The sequence below is a fragment of the Pongo abelii genome, chromosome 9 (assembly GCF_028885655.2).
Source record: "Pongo abelii isolate AG06213 chromosome 9, NHGRI_mPonAbe1-v2.0_pri, whole genome shotgun sequence".
In the NCBI taxonomy this organism is placed as follows: Eukaryota; Metazoa; Chordata; class Mammalia; order Primates; family Hominidae; genus Pongo; species Pongo abelii.
This window is the reverse complement of record NC_071994.2, coordinates 97,846,464-97,868,944: the sequence shown is the minus strand read 5'-3', so window position 1 is coordinate 97,868,944 and position 22,481 is coordinate 97,846,464. Positions and strand designations below refer to the sequence as shown.

At 43.8% G+C, this 22,481-nt stretch overlaps 1 pseudogene; it reads right to left on the bottom strand.

The window, feature by feature from the left end:
• Nucleotides 1–20,030: 20,030 nt before the first annotated feature.
• On the bottom strand, nt 20,031–22,114 carry LOC100442819 (hsc70-interacting protein-like; annotated as a pseudogene).
• Nucleotides 22,115–22,481: the final 367 nt, after the last annotated feature.

Below are 22,481 nucleotides of genomic sequence, written 5' to 3'. Positions count from 1 at the left end.
CCAGGCCCCACATCACTGCAGGGATTCAAGTCAGTTCACAAAAATTGTTACAGAGAAGAGGATTATACGGATCCAGTTAAAAAAAAAAAAATCTCATCCATGAGATGTTGAATTCATGCAAAATAAGATCATAGGGCCCCCTTGTCCCAGGGGCTCCTTGCAAAGCAAACAGACCTCCAGGAGAAGTTTCTCATTTTTTATCTCATCTCCTGTGGCTGGCCTGACCCTTCCTAAGCTCTCCAGGGAGTCAAAGGTCATGGGGTAAGGGGAGCAGATGGTGACCGAGATCTGACGTGCTGGGAAGGAATTTCTTGTTTTCTTGTCCCAAAGGGCTTCCTCTTCCCCACTGAGACCCAAGCCAGAGGAAATTAGGTCACATAGCAGCAAGAAGTGATTTCCATTAGAGAAAAGGGAATTTCAGACAAAAAAAAAATGAGGACTTTCTAGAGCTCAGTTCACCTGGTTTGGGGGAGCTTTCATTTCTGTTTTAGGAAGACACATGCAATACTTCAAGGAGAATTAGACCAGAAGTCAGGAAAAGTGGGTTCTAGATCTGGTTCTACCACCTACTAGCTGCGCGACTTTAGATTAGACAAGCCACTGAACCTCCCAAGGACTCAGTTTCCTCATCTATGAAATGGAGAAAATATGTCTTGTTTTGCCTGTTTAACGAAGTGGTCAAGATGATGATCAAACAAGAAAAAAATGTGCACCGAAGTTCTTTGTGGACGTCTGTTGCAAACAAAACAGATTTTTCAAGTGCTTTGAATCACTCAAAGAAAATGTGTTATTAAAAACAGATGATAATAAATCTGGTAGCAGGAAGCAAAAGCCACTCTGAGCAGTAGCAGTTTGGTTGCCTAGTCACAGTCTGGCCTTGCTGTTTTGCTTGGTGCTGGCTACCGATTCTTGACTTACAACACTGGCTTGTAACTCTGTGTAGGACCCAGGAGAAGCAGCCCCTTCACAACTATGAGTTTGGTGCAAATGTAATTGTGGCTTTTGCCATTGAAAGGAATGGCAATTGCTTTTGCACCAACTTAATAATTTATCGAGATAGTTCAGGTCAACTGTTTTCCACCTATGGACAAAGTCAAGTTGAATTTTAGGCAGAATTGAATTGGCAGGTCGAGTATCAGCCAGGAAGCCTTGTCTGAAACAGCCCCAGAGGCATAGAAAAGCCTGGAACCCGGTAGCTGGAGCCACAGATGCTTAAAAGGTTTTTTTAATTTGTTATCATTCTTTTTTAATTTTTAAAATAATTTCAACTTTTATTTTAGATTCTAGGGGTACATGTGCAGGTTTGTTACCTGGGTATACTGCATGATGCTGAGGTTTGGGATTGATTGATCCCATCACTCAGAAAGTGAGCATAGTACCCAACAGTTAGTTTGTCAGCCCTTGCCCCACCTCCCTCCCCACTCTACTAGTCCCCAGTGTCTAATGTTGCCATCTTTATGTCTATGAGTACTCATTGTTCAGCTCCCACTTATAAGTAAAAACGTGTGGGATTTGGGTTTCTGTTCCTGAGTTAATTTGCTTAGGATTATGGCCTCCAGCTGCATCCATGCTGCTGCAAGGGACATGATTCTGTTCTTTTTTTAAAACTTAATTTAATTTTATTTTAAGTTCCAGGATACATGTGCAGGGTGTGCAGGTTTGTTACATAGGTAAATGTGTGCCATGGTGGTTTGCTGCATCTATGAACCCATCACCTAGGTAATAAGCTATTTTTCCTAATGCTCTTCCTCCCTACTCTCCATCCCCTGACAGGCCCCAGTGTGTGTTGTTCTCCTCCCTTTGTCCATGTGTTCTCATTGTTCAGCTCCCACTTATAAGCGAGAACATTTGTTGTTTGATTTTCTGTCCCTCCATTAGTTTGCTGAGGATAATGGCTTCAAGCTCCACCCATGTCCCTGCAAAGGACATGATCTTGTTCCTTTTTATGGCTGCATAGTATTCCATGGTGTATATGTACCACATTTTTTTTATCCAGTTGATTTCATTCTTTTTATGGCTTCATAGTATTCCATGGTATATATGTACCACATTTTCTTTATCCAGTCCATTGTTGATGGACACTTAAGTTGATTCCACGTCTTCACTATTGTGAATAGTGGAGCCACAGATTTAAAGGAAGTCATTCTAAGGACACAGTGTAGAAGAAACTGATGACTACTAATGGCCTAATCATAATAGTCACTGTTGTTGCAATAATACTTTGTTGTTATTAGAATTGCTTGTTGACTGCTTATTACATGCCAGGCATTGTGGGAAGTTCTTTACAAATATTATTACCTCTTTTGATTCTCTAAAAAGCCTATAAAGTAGCTATTGCTATTTTACTTATGCAAAAAGAAAACTAGAGCTTAGACTGATTCTGGGCAGTAACATGCCCAGAGTCACACAGGTGAGAGAACTGGAAATCAAATCCAGGTATGTGTGATCGTAAAACTGAGCTGTTAGCCAGTGTGCCAGTGGTCCCCAGCCTGTCCCAGCCATTACAATCACTGCAAGCCTTGCTACACCAACAATTTCTGGGCCCTGCACCCACAGTATTTGATTCAGTTGGTCTTGGGTGACCCTGGGAATGTGCATTTCTAACAAGTCCCCAGGTAATGGTGCTGCTGCTGCTACTGCTGCTGCTGCTGCTGCTGCTGGCCCCAGAAGACACAGTGGAAAACCAGCGAGCTGTGGCATACCACCACCCATACAGCCAAGAGGCACTGGAGCTGGCCATGGTGGCCAGCCAAGAAACCTCACCTGGTGCCTTCACTGGCTGCTGAAAGGCCCACCTGTCCTCAACATCCCTCCCAGAAGTTAGCTTCCTTATTCAGGAGTCTCACCTAAGCTAGACGGCAAACACAGGGGTTTTCATCTTTTTAGACAATTGTTTGCCAGCTTTCTCTCAGTTCCCCATCCCCCAAATTCGTTATCTGTTCAAAACATTTATCAGTCTCAGAAGTCTTACAGAATCTCGGAATTGGAAGCGACCTTGGGGGCTTGCCTGGTAAATCCTTTCTTGGATGCCAACAGAGCCTGATGAATAGCAAGCACCAATTATTGCAGATACTGACGAATAGCAAGCTATGGTGGAAGATGATAAGTTCTAGGAGCCTGGCTGAAGGTTTTCTCAGAGGCTGTCTTCTTCTTCGGTAGGCTTGCTGGCTGCTCTCTGGCTGCTCACATCAAGCTCATCCCACCCTGTGCTTGAATTTCTGCCTTAGCCTCCTGTATTGTGTTGAATGTTGGCCACCCAAGAGATATGTCCTAACCCTTGGATAAAGGTCATAGTTATAGGACTATACTCAAAACTAACCATGTTTTAAAATAACAGCAGAGTACTCCAAACACAAGTATTTTCTACTTTGCAGTTTTCTGAAATAATGGCTCAATTTTAGGGAACACACATACCTGGATTTGACTTCCAGCTCTCCCACCTGTGTGACTAATACTTTTTCCATGGAAAGGTCAAGAAACATCTTCAACCTTTATATGGTCTACACACACACACACACACACACACACACACACACACGACTTTGCATCTAATTCCAGGTCTTACTCATTGCTCCTTTCCCACCATCACCAGGGAAGCTTGATGTCACTGTAGACAGGCTATCCAATGCCCAGCTCACAACAGTAACAATCTCATCACTGTTCACCTCCTTAGCCCACTTTAGCCCCTTTACTCCATGGCCACACCTAGACATTGCCATACCTGGAACTCTTCTATGAAAGGAATATCACAGCTCCTACTTGTTAAATAATTACAATCTCTCATCGTAATCTTGCATCCTTCCTGAACTTTCACTTGATTGCACACCCTCACCTTTTCTTTGACCTCACGAAAATCTCACCTTCCACCACTCCTTCATTCTCCCACCTCCCCATCTAGCAGCCTGTCTTCCCATTCCCTATTTTGCAGTGTTGATCCTATGGCCCATCACTAACATTTCTTTTTAGAGATGGGATCTCACTATATTGCCCAGGCTAGTCTGAAACTCCTGGGCTCAAGCAATTCTCCTGCTTCAGCCTCCTGAGTAGCTGGGATAACAAGCACAGCCACCTCACTCAGCTCTATTGCTAATTTTCGTCTTTTTTTTTTTTTTTTTTTTTTGAGAGAGAGTCTCGCTCTGTCACCCAGGCTGGAGTGCGGTGGCGTGATCTCAGCTCACTGCAACTTCCGCCTCCCGAGTTCAAGTGATTTTCCTGCCTCAGCCTCCTGAGTAGCTGGGAGTACAGGCACCCGTTACCATGCCCAGCTAATTTTTGTATTTTTTTTTTTCAGTAGAGACAGGGTTTCGCCATGTTGACCAGGATGGTCTCGAACTCCTGACCTCAGGTGATCCGCCCACCTCAGCCTCCCAAAGTGCAGGGATTACAGGCGTGAGCCACTGGGCCCGGCCAGCTTTTGTCTTAACACTTCCAACTCCTTTATGCCATTGACAAGATTTGCACTGACCTGGCAAATCTTCAACTATGGATGATTTTAACCTATCTGCTTTCTTCCTTCTTATACTCAGACTTCTAAACATGGCAAGAGACTGTCACATGCATGTGCAGATTGAGGTCATCACAAGTGGGCACAAGGTCATCACGTTTAGAAGGGCCTCAGTGCTCTCTGCCAAGCCTTTCAGAGGTCCCTGGTCAGCAGCCTGGTGCCAGGGTCACAGCTATCACACCAAAACACTGGTGCAAATGACAAAGGGCCCCTTCTCCTGGGCTATGCAGAACTCAGGGCTTGGTGCAGGGCTGCAAGTGCTTTGGAAGAACATCTTTTGCCTTTCTGGTTCCCTTCAATAACTGTTCTAGAAATTTCCTCTGGCCATCATTTCTACCGGCAATCTTGCCTCTACTTGACAGATAAAACAAAGATAATCAAGGGTGAGCTCCACAAATTTCTGGTTCCCAACCTTTAAAAACTTACGTGTATCTACATCCCCATTTGAGACCAGATTGTCCCCCATTTGAGAACAGATTGTCCCCCATTCTCAAGAGTCTCTTCTCCTCATTAAGACAAATCCTCCCCCCAGGTCTTTGTGACTCCATCCCCTCCTACCTCAATCATCCTCATTCCTTTCCCTTTCTAGCCACATCTTTTTACCAGGATTTAAACATGTTTGAGTCTCTTTCATTAAAACAAACAACCCTCTGCCCAAACTTATACTCAACTTAGCCACTGCTCTACTACCATCCTTTCCTTCAGCCAATGCAATAAAATTCATATTATAAAATTTTTCAAACTAAAATAGAAGAGTATAATATATACCCATGTACCTGATTCACCCAGATTCAATATTTTGCCACATTTCCAGCCAGAGTTCTTGAAAGAGCTGCTGATATGTAAATTCTACTCCATCTTTAACCCTGAGATGTGGGTTTCCCCTCACTGCCTTAGTGAAAGTGCACTCAGGTAGCTCCACTGATCTGATGGCCACATCTAGGAGGCACTTCTCAGTTTGTAGTTTCCTATGAGCCATTTTGCCCTTTGATTTTCGCTCCTTCCTTGCTTATACATCTTATTGCCCCCTGGTTTTCCTGTTACTCTTCAGTTTCCTTTGTGGCTTTCTGAGCTCTGCTTGTCTCTTGAATATGCCATTGGATTCTATTTTTAGCTCCTTTTATTCTCACTCTTCACCCAGGCCTTTCCTGACACACACCCCAAAGTTGAGTAAAACACCACTTTGCTGTTTCTAGAGCACCTATCCTACGGTATTATACTTGCTTGCCTAGTTATTGGCATTCCACAGTAAACTCCGAATAGGGCCAGGGACTCTATTTTTACTAATGTATTACCAGAACACAGCTCAACATAGGGCCCAATAAATACCTGTAGAATGATGGATGCACTCTAGTCCTTTCATGCCAATGTCAACAGAACAAGTCCATTCCTACCCACCCAAATCACCCTCCACCAGGGTGTGCCTATGAATGCCTCCAGCATGGCTATGAGGAAGAGCAAAGAGAAACAGCTCTTGATTGTTCCTGCTAATTGGGGCATAAATAGGGAAAATTCCAGAGACATCCAGAGCCTCATGTAAGCCCAGAATTTCAAAGCCTCCCAAAATAGTAAAGCCATTCATGTCAGAGGGATAGATTTATCTTTCAGATAAATACTTCCCCTGTCTCTGTAAACCAAATCACAGAGGCCAAAGAGCCACCATAAGACCTGCAAGCTGGGAGGAGGATGAAGCACCACCAAGGGCAGATTTTCCACAAATCCAGAGTAACTAGAGGACATTATTCTTTCACTCTATGGATTTTGAGGCTAAGAAAACTCCCCTTAGCCCAGCAGACGTGGTCTCAGGTCAGCTGGTCTCTCTGAAGGATCAGGGGTGTGGATCACTGCTCAACTGGCTGCTAAATTGTCAATATTTCCATCAATGTAGGCTGTGAGGGCCACACCAGGCTGTCTCCAGCTGATAATCAGGATCTCCAATCGGCCCTGGGGGACATAAAACTAGAAGCCAAATGGGCAGTTACCACATTGCAGCATATAATGAAAATAACTGCCACTTACTGGGTACCTGCTGTGTGCCAGGTTCTGTACCAGGCTCTCTGCATATATTCAATCCTCCAACTAGCCAGCAAAGCAGCTGTTACTCATAAGGGCTTCAACAACAACCCAAACCATCCTCATCCCATGATACAGCTGGCATGCCACATTCTGAAAGCACTCACATTGGCATCTTCTTGTTTGATTTTTAGAGATAGGCATGGGGCATCCATCGTTCCCGTTTTATAAAGAGAACACTGAGCCCTACACAGCGTCTTGTTTAGGGTCGCACAGATCATACTGAGACCTGAATATCCCTGCACTGTCTGCCTCCAAGGTTTGGGCTCCCTTTGCAGTGCAAGCTGCCCAGAAAGGTGTTTGGCTCTCACTGCCACATGGCTGTGTGGGCCTGGGTCCTGTCCTGTGCAGAGGGAATGAGCCCTGGAATGGTTTCATTTCTGCCACTGAGCACCTCTGCAAGACACAAACTTTCTGAGCTTTGGTTTTTTCATCTGTAAATGGTGGCTGGTGACACAGGCCCCAGCTACTTTGTGGAGCTATATGAGAATCACATGAGATTAGGTCAGTGAAGCCATTTTTAAAAGCACAGCATCAAGACAATTGTCCAGGAGCGTTATTATTAGTAGTGACTCAGTGTTCAGAGGAAAGTCAAATTTCTTTACTTTTAAAGGTTTTAAGATGACCTTTAAACAAGGAGCCAGCTGGGTTCTTAATTCACAGTAGTTTAGCACACTTTAATTCAGAGGCTTTGAAAGCAGGGAGAAATATTTGGAGGCACGGTTCCCAGAAATAGCCAGGGTGGAGAAACTGGAGCTCCCATGGGGAGTGGGGTTAGGGGGTCAGGAAGCTGGCCCAAATCTCCTCTGTCACCAGCTTCTCATCTCCAGACTCAGGAAATCCTTTCCACCCTGGGGCCGTTCCCACACTGACGTCCCACTTCCTTCTGTAAGGGCAGTGCCCTCCTCTGGCCTCTGGATCTTGAGTTGGGGGTGGGGAAGAAGATGAAGGAGAGTCTGTGTGTAGCAGTGGGCCTGCCTATGGGGAAAGCAGGAGGAGGGGTGTGTATGTGTGTATATGTGTGTTGGGGAGAACACTCTCATTTTCTGATCTTCTGTTGTATTAGGCCCTGGGCTGAGTACTTCATATATTTTATATTATATAGTATATGCATGAGCCCTACAAAGAAGATAACTTTATTTCCATTTCGGAAATGAGAAAACTGAGGCTCAGGGCTGGGACAGATGCAATGTGAGAACTAACACACAGCCATGAAGTGCTGGGGCTGGATTTAGAACACAGTTCTAGGTGACTACACAGTCATGGCATCCTGCTTCCCCTGAGGGTCTCTCCGTGTGTTCATTTGAGGGATCTGCAAGCCCAGCTCTGCATGTGGTGCCTGACACCCCCTTTGCTGCTAAACACTGAACACGAAAGCAGGCTCTCCACCAAGCTCAGCAGGGCTTTAGCTATTTGTAAGGACTCAAACCCACCCCTGCACACCCCCACCTTCTTCAGCCTTGTGTAGGGCTCACCTCCTCCAGGAATCATTTTAGTATTGACTCTATCTCATCTGGTCTCCTTAAATTGTATTAGCCGCCTGTCATGCTGACATCCTGTACACTTGTGCCATTCAACTGTCCTCTGTAATCATTCACTAAGTGCTGGGGCACAGCAGTCTTCAATTTAACTTAACCGGAGCCCTGAAAACAGCAATGGTTAAGAAATTCCCCCCTACCTTCCCCACACTTAGCTAAGACTTGCTGTCCACTCTTTCTCATGACTCCCTTAAGACTCTCAGTGAGAGGAAATCTACTGAAAGGCCAGACACAGACCCTCCAGCTCCCTGTTTTTTGTCTCATGAATGATTGACTGAGACTAGGAGTTTGTCTCCCTGAAACTAATTAGGCACAGAGATAAGCATTTCCTGTTCAGCTCACAGAGGCTCCCTTGATGGCAAAATCATCTCATCTGTAAACCACCCCACCTGTAACCCACCTATTCCTCCCTATAAAAACCTAAGGCAAAGCCACCTTCTGTAACTGATATGGTTTGGCTCTGTGTCCCCACCCAAATCTCATCTCGAATTGTAATCCCCATATATCGAGGGAGGGAGGTGATTGGATCATGGGTGTGGTTTCCCCATGCTGTTCTCATGACAGTGACTGAGTTCTCACGAGATCTGATGGTTTTATAAGTGTTTGAAAGTTCCTCCTTCGCTTGTCTCTCTCCTGCTGCCTTGTGAAGGTGCCTGCCTCCTCTCACCTTCCTCCATAATCATAAGTTTCCTGAGGCCACCCCAGCCATATGGAACTGTAAGTCAATTAAACCTCTTTCCTTTATAAATTACCCAGTCTCTGGTAATTCTTTATAGCAGTGTGAAAACAGACTGCTACAGCAGTGCTCTGGCCTCGGTTCTGGGGTATTCTCCCTGTTGCAATATCTTAAATGAAGTTGATTTCTTTACTTGTTTGTTTTTTGTCTTTGATAGAGGAGAGAGACAATAACCAAGTAAACAAAGCAGGTAATTTCCGGTAATAGGTACCATGGAGATGATAAAACAGGGTAATATGGCAGGGAGTTGAGAAGTTCAAGACCTGCAGTTGGCAAGCTGGAGAGCCAGGAGGGCCAATGGTATAGTTCTGGTCTGAGAGTGAAGGCTTGAGAATCAGGAGAGTTGATGATGTGGATTGCAGTCCAAGTCCAAAGGCAGAAGAAGACTGATGTCTCAGCTTGAAGGCACCTGGGCACCATGGTGGGATAAAAAGCAAGGTAACAAAATCCGTATGAGTAGTGAAAAGTGCAAGGAAAAGAAAGGAGGGGGAATGAAGAAAGAGAATAATAACACCCCAAGGAACAAAGCTGCGTAGCTGCAGAGTCGCCCTCTGTTCTGCAGGCACAGGGCCGCCCGGGATGTTCATAGGCCCCAAACAGTCTTATTTAACCCATTTCCTGTTTAGAAAAAAAATGCAGCTCACTGCCAGTGCTAATTTAATTTTACATAAACACACTCTTTGACGCTGAAGCAAATCTGACTGATTTTTCAATGTGAAAATGAAATATAAAAACTGTTCTTGGAGTTATTTCTAAACAGAACTTGTCTCTAATCCTAATGTAACAGAAATGTATACAGTGTTACATTAAGATTAGAGACAAGAGTATTCTCAGGGCAAGTGGGAAATGGGTTAAACGCAGGTGCTAAAGCCCGCATGCATGTGAGAGGGTGTGGCCTTTACAGGGGGTGTGTGACAGGCGACTGAATGTGTTTAAGATGCAACAGGCTGTGCATGATTTGAGGATGTTAAGAAACTTTAGATTGGTATAGCCTCTCAGGCATGATTACATCAACGGTCTTCACCATCTCTGCCATGCACGCTGTCATGTCTGTCCCAGATCCCATTCAGCCACCCTCCTGCAGCGAGTGCTGGCTGCTAACAGCTTGCAGCTGCCTCATTCTACAAAACGTTGCCCTGTCCAGCAGAAGCCCAGGCTCAGGAAGTCCCCCAACTTGGGGCTGACAGCCAACAGTTGACTAAAGTGGGAAACCAAAGGCAGCCCTCTTGCCCTAGGGTTGGGGAAGGACAATTCTGTGGTGCAGCTGATGCTCCAGAACCGACCTTTGCATCAGGCTGAGGACAGACTTCACCTGACTTCACATCTTTGCCCAGCCCTTTCCCATTCCCCACCCTAGTCCCTCTCCCTAGTCTCTCTCCCTTATGGGTTTCACCTGAGAAGACTCCCTCATTAAATGATATGGGACCAAATCCCTGCACTGGGCTCTGCTTCCAGGCAACCTGGCCCAAGGCACACATGTCAATTCTTCTAACAGTGGTTCAGGCTAGTCTCTGGGAGTGTTAGTCCTCAGCCCATTCCAGAGGTCCAGAAGAAAATACAGATACATGCAAAGTTTGCAGCATGCCTCTACCTCCACCAACTCTTTCAGCCAGAGGGCAGCTGGCAGTGGAATGCGCACCATTGCCAGGGCTAAGCAGGATCCAGATCTTGCATCCTTGCCCTAGGCTTGAGCACCTGTCCTCCACCATGGCCCAGCCCTCAGTCTAGCAACACCCTCTGATACGTGGTGACCCTTTTCTGCTAGGCTGCCCTCCAACTCTAGTCAATAGGCTGAGTCCAGAGCCCTGAATTCCTGTATTGCATGGCCCTTTGCTGTATTAACCCTCATGTCTGCCTGGAACTAGAGGGTATCCCTCCCCCTAGTTCAGTCTTACCGGAGTCATTATTTTCAGCTTCTATTTTGGTCTATGTGGAAATATTCTTTGGGCAATGCCTTAGGTTTGTTTGCCCTCCACATTTCAGGGATCTCTGCAGACCAAGTTTGGAGCATGGCTTCTGCCTCTGCCATTTACTAACCCCATGACCTTGGCCATGGTTGCTTCAGCTAATAAAAGAGGGGGGCTCCAATTGTACCTGCTTCAGATAGGTTAAATGAGACAATGCATGTAAAGCACCAGTGCCTGGCACATGGAGAGAACTCCACATATGCAGGTGACTCTTAGTATTGCCACTGTCTCCAGTAGCAGCAGCCACAGCTTGTTTACCGCCCCACAGAATTCAGAAAGCACCTTCACACTGAGGATCTGATTGGACCCTCACCACAGTTTCACTAAGCAGGTGGGGTGGAGGTCTTGCTCCCAGTTGGCAGATGGGGCAGCTGTGATTGGAAGATTGCTCTGCTTGAGGTCACACAGCTGGTACACAAAATCAGATCATTCCTTCCTAGATCTTGTATTCCACCTCACTGCCTCACATCCAGCCTCCTGGGCCTTCAGTGGGCCTGGGCCATGTGTGGTCGGGGGAAGGGAGTATGTGATTATGGGAACTTTGTGTGTCTTCTTGAAAGGAGGAGTGCAGAAGAGACAGTCTGACAAGCAGATTCTGTGTTTCCTGTTTCTCTCTGGGCTCGGCATCAGTTCTGTCCTCCCTTGCTCGCTCCCTCTGTCCCTCCTCTATGCAGGCATTAACACCCGCAGCATGCAGACACAGGGCTGCAAGATGCTTATTTATTCATTGAGAGCACATCAGCTGATTCCTTCTCTATTTGCCTGGAGGAGGCAGGTCAAGATGTGCCGACCTGTGCCCTGTCACTCCTGGGAGCTGGATTTGCTGGCCATACAGATATCCACAAATAGAAAGCAGAAAGAAGATTTTCCTTAGGTAGGAGAGTACCCCGGAGATATGCATAAATGAATGCAATGTAATTTGCAAAGAAAATGCACAGAGGGGTGGGAAATGGAAAAGAGGTGAGATGTCTTTCAAGCCTCTGGTCACCATGGCAACAATGGCACCTTTTTAAAAAAAGGATAACTGATCATTTTAAGTCAGAGGCTTTTTTTTTTTTTAAACACGTGAAGACATACTAGATCCCAGCCTCTTTCATAATCTGGAATAGATGAGTGGGAGGGGGAGTGTACACCCCAACTCAACACACAGGTATAGAATCTTGGGGGCAAATATGGATCTGAGCCAAGAAGTCTCTCATTTAGTCACCCTGACTCAGAGCATCCTTTTGAAAACACTTGGTCAGGCTAGTGGGAACCAAAAGATCCATTCCTGAGAGCCCATGCAGGGAGTGACTGTGGAGAAGTGGGATTGGCCTTTCCAGAAGAACCAGTAGGGCTTGCCCACCTGCAAGGGTTGGGGGTGGTGCTCACCACAATGGACAACAATATAGCAAGCTGTGTGGGACCTGTGATAGGCTAAATAATGATGCCTATGTCCTAATCCCTGGAATCTATGAATATGTTACTTTATATGGCAAAGGGAACTTTGCAGATGTGATTGAGAACCTTGAGATGGGGAGCTAATGCTAGGTTACACCCATGGCTCAACATAATCACAAGGATCATTATAAGAAGGAGGCAGGAGGATCAGAGCCAGAGAAGGTGATGTGCCAATGGAAGCCGAGGAAAACAGAGATGTGACAGTGGAGGCAGAGGCCATAGCCTCGAGAAGTTGAAAAAGTCAATGCAATGGGTTCTCCCCTAGAGCCTCCAGAAGGAAGGCAGCCCTGCTGACACCTTGATTTTATACTTCTGACCTCCAGAACTGCAAGGGAATAAATGCATGGTATTTTAAGCTACTAAGTTTGTGGTGATTTGATGTGGCAGCAATAGGAAACTCACACCAGGACTGATTTCCATAATGACATCAGTCATCATTGTTGAAATAAAGGGACCAGAAAACGATAATCTGCCAGTGAATGTTCATATTCTCCAAACCTCTATGTGCCTGGCCCCTGACAGCAGGACAGGCCCATTGAAATGAGTACACCTGTGCTGGATCATGGAAGAAGAGATGCCTGGAGGAGAGGAAGAGCCCAGACTTTAGGGAGAAGCATACAGTGTTCAGGAACACAGAGCCTTCTCCTCTTTTCCATGGAATATCCAGGGCGGGGGTGAGGGGGATGGGAAAGGGGAACATGAGCTTCAGGTCTTTTAGAACCTCAGCCATGGTCAGAGGTCTCAAGTAGCTTTCCCAGCCCATGAAAACAGTTGGGGCCGGAAAATAGAACGAAAAAGGGATGTTAATATTGTCAGTGCTCATTAACAAATCTTGTCAATGATCTACTTTCTAAATGTGGGGTGGCCATAACGTCTGGAAATGAATAGTTACATTCTTGAATTTTAATGTAATAACAACTACTTATGCACATGCACATGTGTATACTGCATGTCTCTGGAAGCTGTCTTTCCTTCACATCCATGTGTCTCTCCTCATTCAGCCATCTTCATCTGTTACCTGGATTGCGGTAACAACTCCAACTGGTCCTCCTGCCTTTGCTCTTGCTACCCTCAAACGCATCCTCTACATGCGTTCAAAATGTTGATGTTACTCTGTCATATCCTAGATAAAAGCCTTTCCCTGGCTTCCCATTGCCCTTAAAGCCAAGATCCTTCACTTGTCTAGGCTAAAGGACTGTGATATTTGTTGGTTCAGAAGACTCACCAGGATGAGAACAGGGCATGTGCCTGGTAGACACCTTTGCATACTAACTAAACATTTTACAAAAACTTCTATGTCTTATCTTTTGCGACCACCACTTCCGCTCCAGACATACTAAAAATCTCTTGATTCCTTGCAAGAGTTCTGTTTGTCCTTCAAGCATTTATACATTCCTGTTGTCTTGATCTTTAGCCCTGATTTCCTTGTGTTACTAACACCCACTCATCCTTGAGGATTCAGTTCAAACATCCTCTACTCTGAGACCTGCCCTAATTCCTAGACTGAGTTCCCTTATTATAGATTCAGACAGTGTCTTGAACCTCCTCCACCATAACACTGTTCATACTTCATTTTAACTATGTGTTTGTCATAGACCTTATGCTCAATAATAAGGTTTCTCAACCTCAACACTGTTGACATTGGGGCCTTGTATTCCACCTCACTGCCTCACGTCCAGCCTCCTGGGCCTTCAGTGGGCCTGGCCATGTATGGTCGGGGGAAGGGAGCATGTGATCATGGGAACTTGGTGTGTCTTCTTGAAAGGAGGAGTGCAGAAGAGACAGTCTGACAAGCGGATTCTGTGGCTTCTTTGTTGTGAGGGCTGTCCTATGTGTTATAGGATGTTCAGCAACATCCCTGTAGCAACCTCATCCCAAGTCAAGACAATCAAAAATGTATCCAGACATTGCCAAATGGCCCTTGGGAGCCAAAACTGCTCCATGTTGAGAACCACCTCTCTGCAACAGAGCTATGACTACCTCATTTACTTTGGTATTCCCAATGCCTAGCCAAGTACTTGGGCCATAGTGAGTACTAATAACTAATTGAGCAATTAAAACTCATAGGTGCCCAGTTGTGACATTGTGATGTAATAAGAAATATATATTTGGGCTCTAACCCCGGTTCCTGACACAGAGCTCCCAAAGCGTTTATAATTTCCTGAGAGATAGGGGTGCCAGGTATACCTTTTTTTCCCCGTATTTGGTCTTTGACCCTGGCTCCTGACACAGAGCTTCTATCCCTTGGAATTTCCTGGGTGATAGGAGCATCTTTAGTTATTTTCTTTTTGTAGAGATGGGGTCTTGCTATGTTGCCCAGGCTGGTCTCGAATTCCTGGGCTCAAATGATCCTCCCTTGGCCTCCCAAAGCACTGAAATTACAGGCGTGAGCCACTACGCCTGGCTGGGAGCATCTTTAGTTCTAATGAGGTAACTCTTGGTGGGTTTCTGGAGGGGGGAGCTGGTCACCTGAAAGACCAAGTCATGATCAGAAGCCTAGAAATTTCAGCCCCCATCCCCCATCCTCTGGGGAGGTGAGAGGACCTGGAGACTAAGTTAATAATATATCTTGCCTATGTGATGAAGCCTCCATAAAAATTCCTCAACTATGGAGTTTGGAGAGCATCTGGGTTGCTGAACACACGGAGGATGCTGTGCCCCAAGAAGACTTGAAAACTCCACGCCCTTTCCCCTATACCTTGCCCTATGCATCTCTTCCATCTGGCTCTTCATCTGTGTCCTTTGCAATGTCCTTTATAATGAATCAGTAGATGTAGGTCAAGCACTTTCCTGAGTTCTGTGAGCCATTTTAGCAAATGATTGAACCTGGGGAAGGGGTTGTGGGAACCACCAGTTTACAACTGCTTGGTCACAAGTACTGGAGGTCTGGACTTGTGATCAGTATGTAAAGTGGAGGCAATTCAATCTTGGGGGACTGAGCCCTTAAGCTGTGGGATCTGATGCTAACTCCAGGTAGTGTCAGAATTAAATTAAATTGTAGGACACCCAGCTGGTGTTGGGCAGAAAATAGACGTATGGGGGGGAAAATCCCATACTTCTAGTAGGTCAGAAATGAAGTATTGAGTGCTGTGAGTGAGAATATAGTAGGATAAAAAAGCTTGTTCTTTCCTTTACACCAGGCCTTTGTAACCACTAGGTTGTTCTACATGCCTTCTAGGCTGGGGTTCCTATATACAATGGCTTCTTCCCTTCCAGGGTCCATTCTATCCTTAGAAGTCTTGAAAATGGCTTCCCCTAGGGTGCTGGGTAAACCTCTGAATCAAAATAAGGACTGTGGATGTTCCACAGATCTTAAGTGTCTGTCTCCCTTTAACATCATATCCCAGCTGAAATGGCTATTAAGGTGAACTCTGAGGCTCTACACATTAGAAATTCTGCACATTAAAAAGCTGTTTAGAATAGTGGAAAGGAGCAGTAGTCTGAGAGTCAGTTCTACCATCAGAAGCTCTATGACCTTGGACAATTCACTCTACCTCTCTGGGCCTCAACTACCTTAGCTATAAATTAAGGGACTTGGACTGGGAGATCACTGGCTTTTTCTAAACGTCTACAATGCTGTGCTTCAGAAAATGGCATCATGGAAACTGCAAGAGAATAGCAGAACAGTTATGAAAAATAAATTTTAGAGAAAGAAACAGCTGGCCTGGTGCAGTGGCTCATGCCTGTAATCCCAGCACTTTGGGAGGCCGAGGTGGGAGGATCACTTGAGCCCAAGAGTTTGAGACCAGCCTGGGCAACAAAGTAAGACCTTGTCTCCAGAAAAAACAAAAGAAGCCAGGCATGGTGGCACATGCCTGTATTCCTGCTTACTCGGGAGGCTGAAGTGGGAGGATTTCTTGAGCCCAGGAGTTTGAAGTTGCAGCGAGCTATGATTGAGCCACTGCACTTCAGCCTGGGTGGACAGAGCAAGATCTTGTCTCTCTCACACACATATACAAAAAGAACCCATCGAATTCAGTATCCCCCCTATAATACTCTGTTGTTCCTGTCTTAGGATATGCATTGATTTGACACTTGTATGATAGTATTTACATTGTGTTAGCTCTGCAGCTTAGCTCCCTGGAGGCAGGTACACTGTGTTGTACTTCCCTGTGTTACACAGAGCCTGTCACGCAGCAGTAGAGATAGCAAGCACTCAAACAGTGCCCACAACACAAATAGTGCTCTGAATAATGTCTAAACGCACTCTTTTAATTCTGAACGCTTCCCCAATAACTAATTTAGTCTTCAAACCAGTTCACAAGGTAGAATCTATTATTATCTGCATTTTACAAATGTGGAGACTGAAGCACACAGAGTTTAAGAAACCCAATTTGCACAGGAAGTAGCCAAGCCAGGACTCTGGCTTAGGCAGATGGGGTCTGGTGTCTACTTATATTGCCTCAAGTAGGTGTTCAGCCAATATGTGGTGACAAATTGGTTGACTGAATAAGTAAATCTGTCAAGTGAGGCCTCAGGACAAGCTCCAGACTCTGCACAGAGCCATGGACAAACACACTGCAGGAAAAGCCCCCAGGTGGAGTTAGCCGCCCCAAGATGTATATTTTTGAATTGTGAAAAATAAGACACCTATAATTCATAGGCTCCAATACCCATACCCAGTACGGTACAGCATTTACCGAGATTATATAACCAGCCCAAGCACAAATATCCAAGTCTCAGTGAGCACTAACCCAGCTGTGCCCCAATTTAGCCCCAAACTTATCTCTTCCAAAGCTTCATTCATGCTCAGATTCAAGAGACACTCCCCAATATTCATCTCCAAGTTTTAAAGGAAACAAAAAGAAAGCCTACCTGGCTTGCTACACATTTATGTGTTTGGGGAATTTCTGTCCACATGTAACACATGTAAATGACAGGCATCTGTTATTCACTATGTGCAAAGGGAGCCGCTCTAGAGGTAAAGACTTAAGTTATCAACCCAGTGCCACCATTTACCAGCAGTGGAATTTATTTTCTGAGCCTCAGCCTACTCGGCTGTCACATTGGCGATAGTAACACCAACCTCATAAAGTCTTGGGAGGACTAAATACACGTGAAAGTGATGAAACACGTTTGTTCAGAATTGTTCTGAAAGAGGCACTGTTTACATTGTCTGCTGTCCATCTTGGCCCTGGGATGGCAACTCTAGCTGTTTGTTGATTTTTATAGTTGTTGGTCCATTCTGTCAGTAAATTTTCCTGAATAATGTCTAAAAGGGCTCTTATAATTCAGGATATTATGAGAAATGCAAAAGGATTAATTGGGCAGAAAAAAAAACATATTAAGAAATCAATTTCGGTTGGTTTGTTCAGTCTGAGTTGGCAATCTGCATGGTGGTGCAGAGCATAAGCTTGGAAGGCACTGAGGTCTGGGCTGAGTGTCAGCTCTGCAATTGCACCTCCTTGGGCCAGTTATTTACCTACTTAAGTCACAGTTTCCTGTTCTCTAAAATGGAAATAATAATAGTAAATACTTCATAGGGTTTTTGTGAATATTAAATATCATTCTATTTCCATAGTGCTTAGCTGATTCAACATTAGCTATCATTATTGAAACATACAACCATCTACATACAGCGCACAAACATACCTAGTACCAAGCCTTAGAAATAAGGCTCCCCTGTAATTGGTTATGCAAGTGGCTAGGGTTGTGCATGTCTAGGTTGGAACTCTTGCCTCTCAATATCCCATTTTTGGGTCACCCTCTCCAGGCCAGATCCCATTTTGGTACATATCAATCTACAGCACAGAGGACTTCTTTGAGTCATGGTAGATCTGCTACTACAGATAGTTTCAGTCTCTAGATTGCTCAAAGACTTCTTGTCTTAGCCATGATGATGCTTTCAACTGCAAAAAATTCAATTGCTCTGGCTAGTTCAGTTTCTGTTTGCAATTGCACAGAGAACATCATGCATTAAAATAGAATGTTGGAGATGTGTTTAGTGTTTTGCCAGTGAACGCATGGATTAAAAGAGGTGCTTCATCAGTATTTACTGAATGAATTAATAATGTTATTGAAAAATGCCTCCTACAAAATGCTTACAAATAACCTCACCACAAGTGTTGCCTGCAGCCACAGTGGAAGAAGTCCAGACTTCTGGGCACTGCCCCATTTCTCAGGAGCCTTTTTCTTTGCTGGGCATGAAATATTCTCCTTAAATGCAGCAACTGGAGCTAAAAAATTGTGTCCTTTCAATAAAATGTGAATAATTTTTTAGTTTAATCGTTCAAATTTTTTTAGTTTAATCGTTTCATTTTCATGCCGTGGGAATTTCAAATGTAGTTTGAAAACTGGGAAGATCTATAATATAAAAGCATAATACTATTGTTATATGAGTTAAGCTAGGAGAAGTTTAAAGCAAAAAGAGCCTGGAATTACTCTCTAGTGCTAATTTTCAGTAGCTATAACTATTTTTTTAACTTATCATTTTCTTTATCATTGGAGGGGAGAGAAGGAAAGCAAGCAGAGGTGGGGGTATGGTTACACTATTTAAGGAAGAGCTGAATACAAAGACAGTGAGTCTTCCACAGTCTCAACAGTGGAACTCCACAATGAATAACTGGATTGTCTCATTTATAATTTACATTGGATAAAAAAAATTGGTTCCCCTCTGTGTATGTCAATTTAATTCAAACCTTATTATCTTCAAAATACAAAGATGAATACTACAAGATAAACTCTAATTGCAATAGGTATTTTCTAAGTAGAAGACCAAACACCAAAGGGATTCCCTCTTTCCAATGTCTTTTGATATGACAAGATTTTGCCAGAGTGGAAGTCTAACACTTAAGTAAGCATTCTCATGGCCAAGTAAGAAACTACAGTTGTTGTGGGTACTACTCTACAATTACCATACGTATTACATACTAAAATCAGCATTAAATATACTTGTATAATTATGATAGCAGTGATGATGCTGGTGGAAAAAACCTGTCTTTAGCCCAAGAAGAGTAAGGAAGAAAGATGTAACAAGCAGAAAATAAACACAGAGTTGGGCATTTTTTGACTAGGAAAGAGAATTTTAAGCATAGAAGTATAAAAAGAAAAGTACTCCCTTATTTCTCCTATGTGGAGATAATATTGAACATTTATTAGATATACTGGACAAGAACAGAACTAAGTACTCCAACTCTACTGCAGCATTACAGAAAAATCATCCCTTCACCACAATGTAAGATTTAAGGGCAACCTGCCCAAGGATGCATATTATATAAAACACAGCAAGATTGCTGCTGCCCTGCCAAGTACTTCCAGTCCCTACCCAGGTCCTACTGAAATACTGGTGGTCCCAATTAGTTCTACTGAAATAAATCTTTAAAGAAAAAGACAAAACATTTAAAAAGACAAGTCAAAATGCTTCAGGAACCACATATCCAACACAAACTTTATCCTCAAATGAGTTATATTTGCCTCACAGTAATAAACTTTTTTCACTCAAATTAGAGCAATAATCTTCCATACATAAGTATCTTCCCTGACCAATAATTCAAATAAAAAAAAGTCCAAAATGATTAGCAAAGAAAAATATAAGAATTAACAGACCCTTTAAATTTGTTTAAAATATTTTTAAGGTTTAGAAAGTGTTTAAAGTTTGTAATTCCTAGTAGGGAAACATTATCTGAATGAATACCCTAATGGCAAACCACTGTAAAATGCTTCAGCTGCATTTGGGGGAGAGGGGTAGGGATTATCTTCAAAGCACCCCAGCTCTCTTGATGAGAAGGTTAGAGGTACACTGGTTTGTATTACTGCGACATCCATAAGGTGATCTAGGTTGCTTTTCCTTCAGCAAGGGCTTTATTTATCAGAAGCGCATTATGCTTGACCTCCAAATTTGGCTGACAATTTACTGATAAGATTCATAACCTTTGGGTTGCTCTGGTATTTTGACATATTTGCTGGGTTCTGAGCCACATCCTAGAAGGCCTGCATAACTTCTGGACCCTACATGGCTTCAAGAACTTCTGGATCACTAAGAATTTTATTGAGTCCAGGCATTCCAGCCATTCCAGGTATGCCCCCTCCCATTCCAGACATTCTTCCAGGAAAATTACCAGGCATTCCCCCCAGGAAAGTCACCTGGAAAAGACCCATACTGAGCTCCTGACTGTCTCTGGCTTATTCCTTGCTCTGGGCTCTCTCATGCTCTTCTCCAGCCTTCTTAACTCGTTCTCTTCTTTCTTTGATCTCTCGCTCTTCATGTTTTTGCTCATACTTTCTCCAATGTTCTGCAGTTTTCTGTGCCCTAGGTTGAACTTCTTTCAGCATTGCACTAGCATCTTCATCCTAATCCAATCTACAGGCAAGGGCAAGATCATGGGCTGCTTCTTCCCAGTGGCCTAGAAGTCTGTGTGCTTTCCCTCGCCATTTGCAAGCCTGAGCTGAATCAGGATTTATTTCAATGGCTCTGTCACAGTCTCAGATGGCAGCATTTGGCTTCTGTAATTTGACAAATTCTGTAACTTGGCTTCTGTAATTTGGCTTCTGTAATTTGACACTGGCCCTCTTGGCATACAAAATGGCCAAGCGAAGATTCAGCTTGATGGCATTTGTGAATAAGTCAATGGCTTTCTGCAGTTCACCACCATTTAGGGCTTCAACAGCAGCCAGTTTCTTATCATTTGCCTGATCCATCATCTCCTCTGTTATCTCTGCATTTTCATCTGCCATTTCTTGAGGGGCATCAGTGTCTGGTTCAATCACACCTTCATTATCAATTTCTAGATCATTTTCCTCACCTGATGTTTCATCTGCCTTTGAGTCTTCCTCCACCTTCTTGCTTTCAGGTTTTTCTTCCTTGGTATTTTCTTCTGATTTAGCTTTCTGAGTAGCAGGTGGTACTTTACCCCCCATGCTCTCCACCCACTCCCTCAGGAAGTGCATTTCCTCAGTGTGCAGAACGCTCGGATCCTACTTACACATTTTTACAAAGGCCTGAAGCTCGTTCACTTTGCGGGGGCCCATGGTGGGGAGGCGGTGGGTGAAGGTGAGGGGCTGCGGCCCGGTTCCAAGGGCAGGCGCTGGCTCGGCGTGACTGCGCAGAAGGGGGCGGCTAGCTCTAACTATTTTTAAAGGGGTTTATTGTACCAAAATTGTGTTTGAGAGATACAAAGAAAGAGAAGCACAAGATCAAGTCTTCTTTTGACTGATTCACTAAACAGTAGTTTGATTGCTGGGGATCTCTTACTACTGCAGGCAACAGACATCAGTTAAGTAAGTGGCTGAAGCACATCAGTAGTCATGCCCTGCATGTTGGTATTTTGTTCAAGGACTAATTACACATATGAAGGTGGTCCTATAAGATTACGACAGAGTGGTAAAATTCCCTATTGCCAAACTGCCTGCTGACATTGTAACTTTCTTAAGGGCACAGCACAAGCTATTACTCACATGTTTGTGATGACGCTGTTGTAAAGACATCTACTTCATGGCCAGTCATATTAAAAACTATAGCACATGCAATTAGGCACAGCACATAATACTTGATAATGATAATAAATGACTATGTTACTGGTTTATATATTTACTATACTACACTTTTCATTGTTATTTTAGAGTGTACTCCTTCTACTTATCAAAAAAAATGTTAACTGTAAAACAGCCTCAGGCAGATCCTTCAGGGGGTATTTCAGAAGACAGCATTGTTACGGGAGATGACAGCTCCATGCATGGTACTGCCCCTGAAGACCTTCCAATGGGACATGATGTGGAGGTGGAAGACAGTGATATTGACCTGTGTAGGCCTAGGATACTGTGGGTGTTTGTGTCTTAGGTTTTAACAAAACAGTTGAAAAAGTAAAAAATAAAAATAAAGCATTTTAAAGTAGAAAAAAATTATAGAATAAGTATATAAAGAAAGAAAATACATTTGTACAACTATACAAAGTGTTTGTGTTCTAAGTGTTACTACAAAAAAGTGAAAGTTTTAAAACACTGATGTTTATAAAGTAAAATTATAGCAAGCTAAGGTTAATTTATTATTGACGAAGAAAGCCTTTTTCTATAAATTTAGTGTACATTGTTTATAAAGTCTACAGTAGTATACAGGAATGTCCTGGGCCTTCATATTTACTCACTACGCACTGACTCACCCAGAACAACTTCTAGTCCTGCAAGCTCCATTCATGATAAGAATAGGATTCATTCATTTTATTTTATTTTATTTTATTTTTATTTTTATTATTTTTGAGATGGAGTCTCGCTCTGTCGCCCAGGCTAGA